The following is a 17,383-nucleotide window of genomic DNA, read 5'->3' on the forward strand; positions in this document are numbered from 1 at the left end:
GGTTTTATTTGGTAATATTTTTAAATGATCGATTTTCTGGTGGTATCGTTAATTTTATAAATTGAAAAATGAATTTTGATAACAGTGGGCGGGCTTAATTATTTTAATGGTTTAATCAAACATCGAGAATACTAAAGAAATGGAATATCGAAGGTGACTTATATTAATGTATATTAATTCGTAAAGGATTGTAGTAATTTTTAGAAAGCTCTGTAGTTTACATGTTTCAGCCAGCCAAAGACAACAATTTCGAATAATTTCTCATTACAGAACTTCGAGCAACTGTCTCCCGCGGTTTGTAAAGCAATAAGAACTTCTCCGCGTTCCGCAATACATCTCAATGGCGAATCGGTATTTCTTTATGGAAGCAAGTTTCGAAGTTGTAATGAGCACCATCTTGTTAGCAAATTTCTCGCGTGTTTACAGAACTCTCGTATGTACCCGGTGGCTTGTGCAACGTATCGAACAAACAAGGTGTACTTGAGAACATTAGAAGGTGCGAAAGTGTGAAGCAGTTTCAGCAGATTATTCGCGCAATCTGTTTAACTGTTTAATTAGCAGCATCTATTGGAAAATGTGAAACTCAAAACTGAAGATTTCTCTTACTACAAACGAATAACGTAATAGGAGCACAGTGAGAAAGGTGTCACCAGAATTGACCTTCAATTTCAAGGTCAAAAGGTCAACCATTTTTTTTTCACTACAGCGTATTCTACTCGGCGCAAGGATAAAAAGTGCAGAAGGAACCATCGGTCGAAACGCAATCGTTCTCTTAAAAAATTATGCTAAAATTTTTTCAGTATCGAACTGATTTTTTTTTTGTATTATTATTTTTTGTATTAAATAACATAGTGTGTTATTGTCGAAGCCGTTGGAAACGATTACTTTGCGCGCGAAATATACCGAAACTATAATACGAGTAAAATCAGTTTGATATTGAAAAAATTTTGTAATAATTTTGTCCAGAGAACTTTTCTTTTTTTGAGTTCCGACCGATGGTTTGTTTCGCACTTTTTCTCCTCGCGATGAATAGAACACGATGGGATGAAAACAATGTTGTTGACCTTTCGACCATGAAATTAATTTTACTCGCGAGACATTACCTGGAAAGAAAGGTTTGAAATGGTCGAGAATCGACAATTAGGTGCGATCGGTTATGGTTGCCAACACTTTCGCAACTATCTCCGAGCGGAATGAAGTTAGGGAGACCAGTTCGACCGCGGCGCCAAGGAGAAACAAGAACAAAATTATGTTGCAGCGTTCGAGGAGCTAGTTAGCATATCAATAACGTAGCCGGGAGTTCGATAACCGGGGCCGTTCGCCCTCGAAAACACGTTGTCTTACTATCAGTATGTTCGGGTAGCATACCACTCGGAATACTGCACTCCAATTTACCTGAATGTAAATCCGAAGTTTGACCGCCGCCTGCTACGCCGGTTTCGCGGTCACACGTAAATTGAACGGCAACCTGGCGAACCGTGTCGAAGTTCGACGACCGATCGACGACGAAAAAATGTCTTCTCGATCTTACCTGCAAACATAAACAAGAACAAATGTAGTATACGCAATATACACGGTGAACAATTTATTTATATTACAGTATTTATTACTAGTCCGGATTGCCTCGTCGTTGGTACGGACGAAATTCTTTTTGTCAAGCATGAGACAGCGCGAGAGAGCTTTAACAAAAATTATTTTTAAATTTTATTGCCAATTATTTTTCAGGAATTTTCAAGGTCACCATCAACTTTTTACAAGTGAACCTATAATCCTTTTACACTTGCCGTTCAGTGGATATTCAGGCGAATTCTTTCGCAAAGCAGTGCTTTTATTTTCCACGTGTTTGGTTTACCGATCAGTTCGGATAACAGAGGCTCTACTGTATCGAGGATTAATCGAGCAAATGTGACGCGAATTGTGTCGTGTTTGGTATCGTTTCGATCGGAAAAGCGTCCCTGACATGATCGAAGTGTCTTCGTTCACAAATTTTAATTTGCAAACACACCGACGTGCAAAATTAGGGAGGCCCCAGATCTCCGTCCGTAAATTGTTGATTTTCAAACTGTTGTATCTTTGGAAGAAAAAATCGTAGAACGATGATACTTGTCTCGTTTTCAAGCGTGGAATCTCCACTTTCAAAGCGCCGTAGCAATCCTCCCCAAGAAATTCCCCAATCATAGTAAAAATCGCGGTGGGTAGGTGATTAAAATATCGAAGGCGTTCAGACTGAAGTACGTGGGCTTTGGACCGAAGCATCGCTTTGGAAAAAATTCCGGCGAAACGGAGCGTTATTAGCAACGCGTCGCGCGTCATTTCGACCGTCGACGCTGAACAATCGATCTCGATTAACACCGCAAAGCTGCCGATATCCTTCGACTCGGTTCGGGACAAAGGGAAAACAGGGCGAAACGGCTCCGGTGGCGGAAAGTAAGGAGAACAGCGAAAGAGGCAAACAATGGAGGCGAAGAGAGAGAGAGAGAGAAAGATAGAGGCGGTTTTGTAATTCATATTAGACATCCAAAGGAGAAAGAGAGAGAGAGAGAGAGAGAGAGAGAGAGAGAGAGAGAGAGCAATCAAGCGGTCGACTATCCGGATTCCCGTGTCGAATTAAACTTACAGATCGTCGCGAGGAGAGATCCGGGCGAATTCGAATGAAAGGGAAATATTGTATTTTTTATGAGACCCCGACGACGTCTCCGGCCAGATTCACGGGGGTGGGGGCGAACGGGAAAAAGACAAGAAGAATGGGAGGTTGTTCCGGGTGTTGAACCGTGACGCAAAGAGAAGGAAAATATCGGGGCCGGCCCGGAAGGATCAAAGTTAAATGAATGCGTTCCGTGGAACACAAAGGATTTTCAGAGCACTTTATTAAGCCGAGGAACCGTGCCCCCCTCCCCATCCCTGCCTTCTCTCTCTCTCTCTCTCTCTCTCTCTCTCTCTCTCTCTCTCTGATTTTGGCCCTTTTCGTTCGGCGCCGCTTGTCTCGCCCGGCCGAGAGAGAATCTTAATGGAAATGTAAATTCACGCTGCGAGCACGCGCGACGTATTCCGTCGAATGCTTGCCCGTCCTCCTATTCTTATTCTTCGCTTTCGGCGCGCGCCGGTTTTCATTGAAATTTTTCGACCGGGATATTGTTGTCGCGATGGTCCAGCCTCGGACTCGCTCGTTTTTGTTTTTCACCCCGAAGATGCTTCTCGCCCATTACAGTGATTTCTCTGTATATGTCGCCGAGGCCTGGATGATATACGTCGCGGAATGTGTGAAAAGTGTGGGTGTATGAAACGTAATGGTCATCCGTCCTAGGGGTCCTAGGGGAATCTACATCTCTGGGTCGGTGGACATTTGTCGCAGAAACTTGCCGCGAAATTGTTGCTAACAAAGAGAATTGTTGTTAAAGTTTTTAAAAGAAAAGAAAGAGAAAAGAAAAAGTTTGCAAGGAACCGTATGTCGCAAACAAATAGTCATCGAGATATAAGCTGTTGATATAGAATAACATAGAATTAGTATCCGTATGTAGAATATTGGATATAGTGTGTATATATATCTCAATAACTATTTGCTTGCCATATATGGTTCCTTTCAAACGTTCTCTTTTCTCGATGTATAGAAGTTGCCGATGTGAAAAAGCGTAAACCACCATTTTCTTTGTCATAAACAATTTTGCGGCAAGTCTCTTTGACCAACGTCCACCGATCCAGAGGTGTATCTACATTGCATTTCATGCACCCTGTCCAATGAACGCTAACAGTGTCGAACGCCTGTGTTCAACGAATTGCTAGATGCGTAACCGAGATAGAGAGAAAAGGTTTCGCGTTCGAAGATTGAACGCATCGTCCGAGAAATTAGAGATAGCACGCTATAATTTTGCTAGTGCGGTGGAAACGTCTTCGCCGCGGTACGTGCGAAGACAATTCCCTCGGGACCCGTGTCCGTTGCCGTTTCGTTCGCGAAAAAGTTTCGCGGCACATTCCGCGCGTACGTTTAGATAAACCACTTTGGTTGGCAGGTCGTTAGACGTGCGTTGAATGAAGATGCGCCGCTCGACCGCGGAGACGTGTAGACGGAAATTTACGTTTATCACACGGCATCGAAACCGAATTGTTCGGCGCATCTTCTCCGCTCACCAATCAACACCCTTCCCCCACACCGAATTGCGTTAACCCTTTCTGTTAACTGTGTTCCAGAAATATTCAATTTGTCACCCCCTCCCCCCGCCCCTGGTACAATACGTTGCCCAGCTTGTTTTCTACAATAGGTCAAAATGTCGGAGGAAAAAAATATTTCCTTTTTGAAGGGACGAATGGGATTAAAATTTTTCTGAAGGTCATCGAAGGTTTTTCAAAATGGAACCACATATTCTCACCATCGCGATACGATAGTCAAGGTGCATCCAAACACCTATAATACTATGACCTTCGCGTGACCTTGAGCGCAAAAGATCCAGCTTGCGTCCAGTGCGTCCGGGCTTACGGTCGCACTGTTTGTTTTCACGAAATGATCAAAATTTCTCGATTGTGATTTAGCGTAACATTTCTTGTCGGAGATTGAATTCTCGATATATGTCAACAGCATCCGAGGCGTCTTGAGCTTGGTGGCCCCTCGCGGGATATATCCCGCGGTAGTGGGGATAATTCCGCGACGTTTATCGTCGAGGCCTTGGCGACATATACAGAGAAATCGCTGTAGATATGGGTTCCGAAGAAAATGAAGTACCGCTTCCGGAGCGACAGCAGTCGAAGCGGAATTAACATGGTCGATCTCCCGAATTCCACGTTTCCCGAAGGATCTTAGGGACGGTTGGGTCGAAATTAACACAGATCCGAGGCGTGGCGTGGCGACTCCCGGTAAACGTCAAGGTAATATAACTTTTGTTGGTAAACGGCGGATAGAGGAAGACGGAATGAGACGGAGAGGGAGAGGGAGAGAGAGAGAGAGAGAGAGAGAGGATCCGAGGACAAATCAGTTGAGCTCTCGCGACGGTAAGCCCGCAGAATCTATCTAATTTAGGGTCATATTGGAGGGCAGCGCAGGAAGATATACCGGGGGCACGTAGGAGAGATTTGCCCCGAGGACGAAACCACTAATCCTTGTGTGGTAATCGACGATTTCCGTCCCTAAATTGTCCTTCCTTCTCCTCCCCAGCCCGTCCTCCCCCCCCCCCCCTCTCCCTTGCAGGACGGGAAGACCCCTTACGGCATTAACCTTAAAGCGGGGCCGCTTTTGTTCCTGCGACAGTAGCTGCGGTATAATTGTTTCGATTACCGGGCGATCAGACCTTGATGGTCACGATTACGACCGGAAGATTCGACGGTCGGTTTTACCGCGTTTAGATGATAGTGAGGATAAGGAGAATGATAATGGAGGCGGCGGCACTTCATGATAAAGACGGGAAACAGAAACGACGCGGTTTTCCGGACTTCATTGTACGTAACGCCGGTGGAGATCGCTGGAAGATCGCTGGAAGATCGCTTAGAAGGTCGATTTATAATATCCGCATAGACAAGGGAACGGTTCCGTTCAGCGCCGATCGGACGATTCTTGAATGCGTCGGAATGTTCCGGACACGTATCGGAAACTGAACAAAAATGGCGTTATTAAATATATATTATTATACTGAACGCATCACACAAATACTCTACGGAACTGAGAATCGACCTTTAAGGGGGCGTATTCTCGTTTTGAGTCTTCACAGAAACGATTTTTGTTGCGTTCTCTTCAAGTATGCTCTTGGACGTGCGTGCAAAAACAAATTTGTTGGAATTCGTAAAATTGATTCGATCATGGCCGTTCGAAGGATGCAACTCGATAGGGTAGAAATACGAGACCCCGGAATTTTCACCGATACGCAATATTAATTTTAGTTCTATTCTGAGAATTTCTAGATTGAAAAGCAAAATGGGTCACTGTGTACAGGGTGTAAAAAAATTATATCTCTTGTACGCCCCTGGATCGGTGGGGATCTGTTAAAAAAATGCACCGCGAAATTCAAGTTCTTGATTGACCTTGAAAGTCAAGGTCAAAGTCAATTTTGCTGTTAATCATGCTATGGTGGTCGTGACATATAACTTTTATACACCCTGTACAAGTTCTCTATTGCCTCCGGAATTTAAGTACCGTTTATTTTGAAAGTGTGTCCATTTTGAAAAAAATTGAGATATCGCATAATATGTATTTTTTTTATGTCAACAAAAAGTGGACTTGCACCACATTGCAAAATGAACGGCCCGCAAGAAGATCGAAGAAGTAGTCGTACCGTCTGTTTCTGTTTTTATTAAATAAATAGCTTCGAATTTTTGTGATGGCTGGATAAAGAGACATCGAACGTGACCGAGGCGTATTTACGTTACGAGCCGTAATAAGGTAAAATAGGGACGTGTGTTTCGCATAGTTTGGAAAAGAGGGGTCGACAGTGTCTGGCGTCTTTATGGAGACACGCCCCCATCGCGTGTTCCGAGGCTAATATGAAAAATCGATGGCCCCTTTTTGGGGTCGTGATTAAAGGAAGCGACGGGTTTCGCGCCCTCCGTAGCGTGACAGCCGTTCACGTTGCCCTGTGACACGTAATTTTTTCGATGGAACGATAGATCGCGCTGTAGTTACACAGAGGGGGGTTCTAATTTTGTATTGTCAGCGATGGTAACGGCGCAAAGTGGGCAGACAGGGATGGTAATTGATCGGCCGTGATTCGGGAAATGGGAGTACACCGTTTTCAGATCCGATTACAAAGTCCTCCAACACTTCCTTTCAAACGAATTAAATTAAACGCCTTTGTACACTGGCAACATATTTATGTTGACTGTAAGTGTCACTACGGTGTTTACTCTATATACGTCCCAAACGCCTAGCCGATAAAAGTCCCAGAACTATCCCCACTCTCCATCTGCAAAGAATAGTATCTCCTGGCCGATATATGTCAGTGGCCAGACCCGTGTTTTTGACATATATCGAGTAAACACCGTATACTACTGAATTACGACCCCATGAGATATATACGTTAATAGAAACTGTATTGACAGCAACTATTATCTAACTAGTTGCAACTATCGCCAACTATTTCCGGCATTTTAATCGGAACAATGCAAGTGAAGCACACAGCATTTGTACTAATGGCAAGATTATCGTCCCCGTTTGTCTTCAACGTTCCAGATCAAAGAAAGGCACTTAACAAAATGGCTGCTCCGCGACGCACGGGTATATGAAAAGTTGAAACCTATTTGTTGATTGCTTTTCCGTGAAATCCGCACGGCCGTGAGCGAGAACAAGGACATGTTCGTTTGTCGCGGGACCGGGCCGAGCATCATCCTGAAAATGCTAGTTTTTATTTATGAGAAACGCGCGCGTGCAGTTCATACATTACGGCCGTATGTCGTTTTAATTTATGCGTAACGAGAATCTGCGGAGATTAAATGTACAATGCTTTTCCTATTTTTTTGTTTTTGTCTGTTGTTATCATCTGGCTACCTGGTCATTGTGTTTTACTGCACGGTCGACTGTAATATACCTTAGCACTGTCTGGCTCGTATCTTTCGTATTTCAAACGCTATTATCTATAAACATTTTTCCAAAACAATTTATTTTATCTTGACGTTATACTCGACGTCGCTGGTGCCGCGGTTGATTCACTATGCGAACCGTTGTTTTTATAAAGTAACGCAAAATACATGGATTCCTCTATATATGTCGCCGAGGCCTGGACGATAAACGTCGCGGAATTATCCCCACTGTCGCGGGGTATGCCCCTTGAGGGGCCTCGAGAGGCCTTGGAAGCCGAGGAGTGTAGACATAACACGGCTCGGGCATGTCTCCTGGACGATATATGTCGCTGGCAAGACCCGTGTCGTTGACATATATCGAGAATTCACTGTAGTCACTCTAAACAATTACCAAACAGAGCGTCGGTGTGTCTAACAAGTTTACGATTGTAATGGTTATAATTTTCTATTTTCCTTTTTCCTTTTCGCGAACTATGGCACCGGTGGAATGATCTGTTTCTCCGGAACAACGGGAAAGCGCTGATCAGTCCGAGGCGAGTTCAGAGTCCGGCTGCTGAGCTGGTCCACGCGGGAGAGCTCGGTAGCTTTAATACTCATGTGTCAGCACATACATACACGCAACTCTATTCACACACACGCGCGCGCCCGCCGTCCGACTGTCGTATTTCTGTCCCGAGTTTACACACCGCGATCAGACACCGTGATTCTCCGATGGGGCCACAGGCGATCGCTCGATCCACTTCCATGGATTGGCCCGGGCATCAGCAAATGCGACCAAACGTAATCCATCTCGCAGCAACTCTCACGCTCGACTTCTTGCTGCTTCTTCGAATCCCGTACGCATTAGCTTTCACTTCTACGAAGCCATAATGTGCTGACTCTCGCGAGCAATCGAACTTCTTTAGTCAACTGGAATCGACATCTTTATTCGGTACTCCGAAAATTCGGCAACTTCATGCTAATTCCTTTTGGAACCTAGAGCAGACACCAACTTGAAATTTTAGGAGCATCTGGTATCGTGATAGAGCTGCATTTTGGCAAAAGGAAATTTTTAAATACACAGTAGAAACAACTGTGTAACGGTTTCAATGGGAAAATGGAAATTATGGGAAGTGGACGGTTTTGAGGTACACAGAAAATAGAGCAACTTTATGCTAACTTTTCTCAGAATCTAGAGCAGACATAAATTTGAAATTTTTAGAGTAGCTGGTACCATGATAGAGGTACATTTTAGCCGAAGGGAATTTTTAAATTCCGAGTAGAAACAATTGTGTAACAGTTTTAATGTAAAATGCAAATTATGGGAAGTGGGCGTTTTTGGGTACACAGAAAATAGAGCAACTTTAGGCTAACTTTTCTCGGAATCTAGAGCGGGTATCAACTTGAAATTTTTTAGGCCTCTGGTAGCATGATAGAGGTGCATTTTAGCCGAAGGGAATTTTTTAATTCCGAGTAGAAACAATTTTTTAACAGTTTTAATGTAAAATGCAAATTATGGGAAGTGGGCGCTTTTGGGATACACAGAAAATAGAGCAACTTTAGGCTAACTTTTCTGAGAATCTAGAGCAGACATAAATCTGAAATTTTTAGAGTAGCTGGTACCATGATAGAGGTGCATTTTAGCCGAAGGGAATTTTTAAATTCCGAGTAGAAACAATTGTGTAACAGTTTTAATGTAAAATGCAAATTATGGGAAGTGGGCGTTTTTGGGTACACAGAAAATAGAGCAACTTTAGGCTAACTTTTCTGAGAATCTAGAGCAGACATAAATCTGAAATTTTTAGAGTAGCTGGTACCATGATAGAGGTGCATTCTAGCCGAAGGGAATTTTTTAATTCCGAGTAGAAACAATTTTTTAACAGTTTTAATGTAAAATGCAAATTATGGGAAGTGGGCGTTTTCGGGGTACACAGAAAATAGAGCAACTTTAGGCTAATTTTTCTCAGAATCTAGAGCAGACATAAATCTGAAATTTTTTGAGCATCTGGTACCATGATAGAACTGCATTTTGGCCAAAAGAAATTTTGAAATACCGTGTAGAAAGAATTATACAACCCCATCAATGTGCACAAATTTTGCACTCTTTCCTACAACCTAGATCATGCTGCCAATCCAGCTGCAGGCCGAATTTCGAAAAAGTCTTTGGTGAAAACACATGGTTATCTGTAGCAGTAAAAGTATCAAAAATTTCAACTCTGGAGAACTGGACAAGTGTTCACAATCGAAGAATCAACCCCTAACTCTCCTAACTTGATTCATCCATTAGAGCACCGATGGGAACGACAATATAATATGAAAAAATAACTGAAAGCACGTTTTTCTGGAGAACAAAAAACGAAATTGCCTACTGGTTTTTGTACGTGGAAAAAATGTGTTGAATTGAGGCAACGAACTGGATTCGGGAGGCGCGAGTTAAAAGCACCAGTCAAGCAGCGGTTTTTATTGTTCCTGCAACTATTGCCCCATTTAGGTTTTTGGCCGCCTATAGTTTCTCGTTCGCGCTCCGGCAAAACTCGTTAACTGTATCTTGAATCGTTTTTTTTTTCTTCTCCCGTGTTCGTTTGTTAATCTCGATTTGCCCGAGTTGAAGAGAATTCTTTTTTAGTTGGCACTTATCGGCCGCCATTCCGCTCGACGTTGCATTCATACGGTGAATTCACATAGTTTCATACGCTGCACTCTGTAATATTTTATATATTTTTTTTATATCAAATTCGCATTGTCCCCGTGGATTTTATGCACCAACGAGACGCAGCAACAAATCGGCCAAGAACCTCGAAGCCTAGTTAGCTTCCAGCACCTATTGCCTCCATTATGGTCGTTTCAATTATCCATCCTGCAAAACCTTTTAACGAGCCAACGAGAACGAAGCTAACAGCCTGCAAAGACGTGACATAACTTTCGCTCGCGGGTGTTAATTTAGGCGGTGACGCGTGACAGAAACAGAAGCTGCATCGACGTCGACTTCTTCTCGTAATAATTCCAATTGTTTACAAATAATCCGTTGCTCGCCCAAAGGAAATCCAGGCAAGCTGATACATTTTTCAGTTTTTCGTCTCTTTGCCATTTTTATACACATTGTCAACATAACTGCAATTATGTAATTGTCGTAGGAGATCGGTTAAACAATTCTGGAACTATTTGTTCAATACTGGTCTAATTACGGAAGATAAATGACAAGTAAACGGCACACTCCATACTTAAAACTCTCTTAGTGATACCATACGGCGATCCTAACCTCCAACCATAGTCGCCAGGTGAGAGCGTTACCCTCTCTATGCCAGTAGCGGATCAGTCACGTGACATTGCGACACACGACAGAGACGGGACGCGTCACGTGACCGTGCCGTGGAAGTTAGAGTGGGGGAACGAGTCTCGATCTGGCAACTACGCCTCCGACCTCAGCGCTGCCAACTCTCACACCTGACACTTAACTCATACTCATACGTTCAAACTCATTCGTAACACCTGTGTCAATTACTTGCATAAAGTGAGAAACGTCGAATTCGGTCGGTAAGGAAGAAAACGACAGGATTAGTTAGAGAGCAAAAATGATGAGAAACTATAATTTTAAACATTTCCAGCTCCTCGCAACGTTGGCCGATTTGTGTGACGCTTACAGAATGTATTCTATAATTGACACGGGTCCACGGCCGCGTGAAATTCGCGGTCAGTTCCGAAAATTCGAGCAACTCCGGTGGATGAAGACCGCCTCATTAATTCAAGAACCGGCATTCGGTAAATGCAATTTGTCCCCGATTTAAGCGTCCATTAGGACACCGCAAAAGTGCCGTGCGGGTCGTGAAAAGAACAAAAACGGACCGGGATTCGGGGCCCGACGCGAAATTTCCGGGGGAATCATCGAAACGAGTCGGCGGATTTTTTTACCGGGGAGTATCTCACGCACCCCCGGAATGAGTATAAAACGTTTCGCACGGTGTCCTTGCTCCTCGGCTAATTCCCGGGCATCAAGGTGGCTACCACCGAAACTGGCCGTGATATTGCCATTCGTTAGCGGGCCGGTCGGATGGGCGTACCGGCATGGCAGACAAACTGGGCCGACAACAGTTGTTTACGATAAGTGACGCGAAATAGCACCGGGCCGAAAAACGGAACGGTGCCTTGACGAACGGCTCGCCGCGGACAAGAAAACTCGGCGAAATTCCCGATGAGATAGATATATTACTTAGCCGGGGCTTTCGTTCGGTGAACGGGCTTTTTCGGGCCCGGATTTGTGCGGCCCATTACCATTCCGGAGCAAGGTATTCAAGATGCTACTCCTTTGACTACCATCGCCGAGGAGCCACTAGAGGGACCTTATACCAAGGGTGTTCGATTACCCGTGTCAAATATTTTCGGGAATCATGCCACGCGTTCGTTAACCCCTCGCCCTTTAATGCAGTTTTTGGAACACATTTTCTGCCCCGGAGCAATACACCGGTTCACGAATGCTGTCGGACACTCGCTGTTAGTGAATAAATTAGGCAAGTTTGGCGCCTGGAAATTATACTGACTACTACACCATACGAGTGTCCAGGTAAACTTAAAATTAATATTATATTTTTATATTAAAATTGTATTTTATGTTCTTATATTAAAATTATATATTATATTTTCATGTTAAAATTATATATTATATTTTTATATTCAAATTATATATTATATTTTTATATTCAAATTATATATTATATTCTTATATCCAAATTATATATTATATTCTTATATTCAAATTATGTATTATGTTCTTATATTCAAATTATATATTATGTTCTTATATTCAAATTATATATTATATTCTTATATCCAAATTATATATTATATTCTTATATTCAAATTATATATTATATTCTTATATTCAAATTATATATTATATTCTTATATTCAAATTATATATTATATTCTTATATTCAAATTATGTATTATGTTCTTATATTCAAATTGTATATTATGTTCTTATATTCAAATTATATATTATATTCTTATATTCAAATTATATATTATATTCTTATATTCAAATTACATATTATATACATACTTAATATCTTTCCATTCATTCCGTCCGGTATGGTCTAGTGGCTAGGATACCTGGCTTTCACCCAGGAGGCTCGGGTTCGATTCCCGGTACCGGAATATCTTTTTTTCAAAATTGTATATTACATTTTTATTTTAAAATTGTATATTCTAAATTATATTCTTAAATTTAAATTAATAATATATTTTTATATTAAAATTATATAGTATGTTCTTATGATTTAAAATTTGGCGCAGGTCAATGTTTCAAAAACAGAAAATTCGCAGTCTACCGATTACATCGAATTGAAATTAAAATGAATTCATAATTCTTCAGTTTGTATGTTAAATTTAGTTTTAAAATGCATATGTTCGAACACCGATTTCTTGATTATGTTGTGTAGAGAGTTAATTTGATCAGAAGAGCGGATAACAATCTGTATATTCAGCTGTTTTCCTTCTGTTTCTCGATTAGGCTGGGGCAGATCGGGCTATTTATGAGAATGCACAGTTTCTGCGAACATTTCTCCAAATAAATGTGCCGCGGGCGTGCGTCAGAGCGGAATTCTGCAGGATTTCGGTACGTCGAATTTATTCACGCGGGGCAATCCTATCACCGGTCGGACCGTAGTTTCAATGCTTATGGTATTTAGTCTGAAATACCTTTCCTATGGTGGTAGTATACTGATTTCGTAAATCAAAGGCTAATCGCGTAACCCACATGTGATTCGCCTGTGTTCCGGAAAGGTAAGCAGCCATCGAACGTTACTGGCGAACGCAAATAGTCGGACAACCACGCGTTAATTACCTTTTGAAATATGCTCTTTGCTCTGTCTCTCCCCACTGTCGATCATTCTCCGGAGTTTTCAATTCCGAGCTGCCAAATATTAATGATAACCAGAGCCAATTACCAGGGTATAATTATTCAACTTTGAGAACATTCTCCGTATAAGCCGAACAGTTGAACAGACACGATTGACACCATCGAAGAAAAATATTTTCTTACAGTTCAAGCATGTGTCTATACATTCCAGGAAAGTTTGTTCATATATTGTTAATAGTTTGCTGGGAAAAAATTCGTGGAGATTGATTCACTCGTCGGAAGTAATATTAACCGAGAAGTTAAACTGACTGGACTTTTTTAGTTAACAAGCGAGGTTGCTTTATAAGTCTCCTAATGTTGGTGTAAGTAATTAATTAGTAAGAATAAATTTCTTTTGACAGAACAAAATGCAAAGTTGAAGCTGAAATTCTTCGTGCTGGAATTCTCAACAATGTTGCTAACATTAATAAATCAGGACCTGAAGTGGTTTAACGAAGTTTGAAAAAATAAGAACGTTGCAGAAGCATTCGAGCAGGTCATGCATTGCTTCGAACTAGTCGCTCGTAATTACTTGAAACGTTCTTCCTCGAGACAGAACTTTTAAAACCGGTTGCACCGGTAACTCAATTTACAAGCAATTTATTTGCAAGTTTACGTGAAGGCCAGTGATTAAATTCTGTTCGGTCGCAACTTTTTCCTGTTAAAAAGAATTTCAATTTCCTTAAAATTAATTTTCTGCAAACCTACAGTCATTCCATGATAAGTCGATCATTTCTCGACGGCACCATCCGCGATTTTGTTCTAAACAAAATATGTTGTAAACCATGTGAAATTAGGGGGGGTTCAAGTCATCATTTTGCCGGTTTAGAATTTGTTTAGAAATTATTTGTATTTAATTTATCGAAGGTTGCAATTTTTGCCGATTTTGACCAAAAAGGGGGTTCAATCACGAATTTTTATCTCGGGAACTGATCGTCCGATTCAGCTAAAACTTTTTTCGTTTTATTCAGAAAAGATTGGGCTATTGTAAAATAATTTCAAGGAACATGTCCATTCGTTTTTCAAATTTTAAATCACTTTGGCCCATCACCGAAAAAAACGCAAATACAGAATTTGTTTACATTTTTCGACACTATGAAGTTAATTATCGAGGTTGAAAAATTATCTTACAATAGCCCGATCCTTTCTGAATAAAACGAAACAAAATTTAGCTCAACCGGACAAACGGTTCCCGAGATAAAAATTCGTAAGTGAAGCCCATTTTTGGTCAAAATCGGCAAAAATTGCAAACTTCGAAGGCGAGTAATTTCTAAACAAATTCGAAACCGGCAAAGTGATGACATAAAAACGCTTACTCGCGGAAAGTTGCAAACCCAAGTATGTGTTAGACAGTGCAATCGGTCGTTCTCAATGACCGGTCGATAATGCGGTCAAGTTATGATCGTGTTTCGACCGATTCTAGGATCCTGGCGAATCCTTTTTCGGCAAATTGGATATACGAAACTGTGCGTTGCGAAAACGGGTCGATCCGGACCGGATCTAACGTGGGACAGAAATAGGATCCTCAGAATCCCGGCAATTTTGGGCAAAACCGGGCTCCCTGTTCTCGTCCGAACAAATCTATCCTAGCCAGCGGTGTTACCCAAGTATTAAACATATCAGATTTCTGGATCCCGGAGATTGGATGCGAGGATGCGAAAATGTATCGATCTTCTATTTCCTGATACAAAATTCCATCAATCAGTAATGAGCTGCAGCCAATATCCAACGAGAACTCCTTCTTTACTTTTCATTCGCTCCTAATGAGAACCACTTCTATTAAGGATCACTTAAAAATTGTACAGGGTGTTTCAAAATTACATCTCGCGACCACTGTAGCGTGACTCTGCACCTCTGGATAGGTGGAGATTTATTTAAAAAAAGTGATTAAACAATTGACCTTGAGACTTTTTTCAAGGTCAAACAATTTTTTTTATTGTATCCTATAGTCTTGATCGCGGGGAACAAAAGACCTCGAAGGAAGTATAGGCCCGAAGTGAACCGTTCTCTTAAAAAACAACCTTAAAGTTTCGTAAGCTATTTTATTCCATGCTGGATCACCCAAAATGGCATAAACGTGTAGGGGAGAATCGAAAATCTTTACAGTTTTATATTTGAGCTATACATTTTTACCATAAATATATGTAGTTTACTAATGGCGCGGGAATTTGAATGTGTCGTAGCGACCAGTGCCGAGTAGCCTCAACGAAATAGTCTATTATCGTCGGACCGCGTATTCAACATTTATATTATGCATTGATCCGGGTGCTTGCGGTGCCCGTAACGACGATTCGGGAGAAATGCATACGGTTTGCGCGGCGTGTGTAGGTGTACAATAAAATCGGAATGTATTATAATATTTTCCACGGCGGGACAGCGACGTGATTTAATTCTTTTATGAAGTAAAAGCGCGGCGCGGCTCGATAAAACTGAATATTCAATTTTCTTCCTTTTCGACGAGCGTGCTTGAAACGTCATCCCGCTCTCATAACGCAATATTGGCAGCATGTCGCGGCACAGAAATCACTCGTCGCGAGTTTTCCCTGTGTTCCCCCGACACGAGAAATTTATCTGGATCCCACATGGGAGCAGATAGCTGTTTCTATCCGCGAGATCCTCGAGGAGGCTTCCGGTCCCGTATTCCAAAGCAGAAATGCACGTTGCCCTTTGACGCGCCGCGGATATATACGCCATTTCCACGGTGAATATGAAATGGTCGATTCCGTGAATTCATAATACCTCGCCCGTGAAATATCCGATAGCGCGGCCACTAAAATATCGGCTGTTCGAGGAAACGTTCGCTAATTGGCCGGCGATATAAATTTAATGGTTTAAAAAAAACATTTGGCCCTTGCCCTGCACGCTATAAATAAAGTACAGTAGAACCTCGTCCGTGCTCCAAATTCAAACGTCTCCGAAAACTGTCGAAAATTTTTCTCGTAGATGAAACTACGACTGATTTGAAGTCTGAAGCCTCCTTTTTGCAACGACACCTTGAAAATTGTTGTACGATTTTTTTTCACTGTTTTATGCAACAAAAAGTGAAGAGACCTCGGGCCTAGGCAACTCACGTCGACGCTCGGGGTCGTTACCCCCACTCAGTGTCGCCAGATGAGGGGAGGGGAGTAGAAGGGGAAGTTAGAGTGGGGGCACAAGTCTTGATCCGGCAACGCTGCCCCCGCCATCACGCTTCGACTCGCATGGGCGCGAGAGGGGAGTACGTCCGGCGCGTTTTGCCAGCAACGAGCTGGTATTCCCCTCTTGCGCTGGCGCGAGTCGGCGCGCGGTAGTGGGGGTAGCGTGCGGTTGAAGGCGCGCCTCTGGAGCTCGATAAAACGACTATAAAAAATCGCACGCCAGTTTTCGAGGTGTCGTTGCGAAGGGGAAACTTCGATCTGTATATCCGTGGTAGTTTCAGTAGCGGGAAAAATGTTTCAAAAGTTTTTCACACGAGAATTGGCCCCGGTTGACGCGTCGACCACCGGAATGTCGCAAACCGGGCTTTCACGAGAAACTTTGCAATAAAAATCGTTGGTGGCAGTATCGGTGGATGAGCCAGCCGGTTACCGTATCGGGAAGAGTAGCAAAATTCTCTGACAGTCGGAGCACCGTTCCCACCGTGGTAAAAACGTTCCGGCGGTGATCGCACGTTGTTAATTAACGTTCTTCCGTTCGCGTTCCAACGGAAAAAGAGGTTGACCGATAATGAACCGCGGGCAGAAACAACCACCCCCCCCCCCACCGGGTAATCCGCGATACCTCGTGTTATGGTTGTGTGCGAGCCATCGCGTGATTTTCCCCGTTGCTCTGTCCGATGAAATTCGTTCGAAGGGGATCGAGGGCTGTTTTGCAAAACGTTCCGAGGGCGGAGAATAATGCGCTGGGAGGCATCGAGCGGAATGATGAATGCGCGTAACAGCTGCTACAAGCTCGGATAAGAACGCGCGTGACATTCTCAAAAAAAAAAAAAAAAAACACGACCCGGGGGGTGTTAAATCTGTGAAAACAATGACGACA

General features: G+C 42.5%; 1 protein-coding gene and 1 non-coding gene across 2 annotated transcripts in view; one reads left to right on the forward strand and one right to left on the reverse strand.

The window, feature by feature from the left end:
• Positions 1-17,383, reverse strand: part of Alpha-man-ia (alpha-Mannosidase class I a) — a 634,153-nt gene that overhangs the window by 239,790 nt on the left and 376,980 nt on the right. The window lies entirely within an intron of this gene.
• Positions 12,553-12,624, forward strand: Trnae-uuc (transfer RNA glutamic acid (anticodon UUC)). The gene has a single exon. It is a non-coding gene; the product is annotated as a tRNA-Glu (tRNA).

Source organism: Halictus rubicundus, chromosome 14 (genome assembly GCF_050948215.1).
Source record: "Halictus rubicundus isolate RS-2024b chromosome 14, iyHalRubi1_principal, whole genome shotgun sequence".
In the NCBI taxonomy this organism is placed as follows: Eukaryota; Metazoa; Arthropoda; class Insecta; order Hymenoptera; family Halictidae; genus Halictus; species Halictus rubicundus.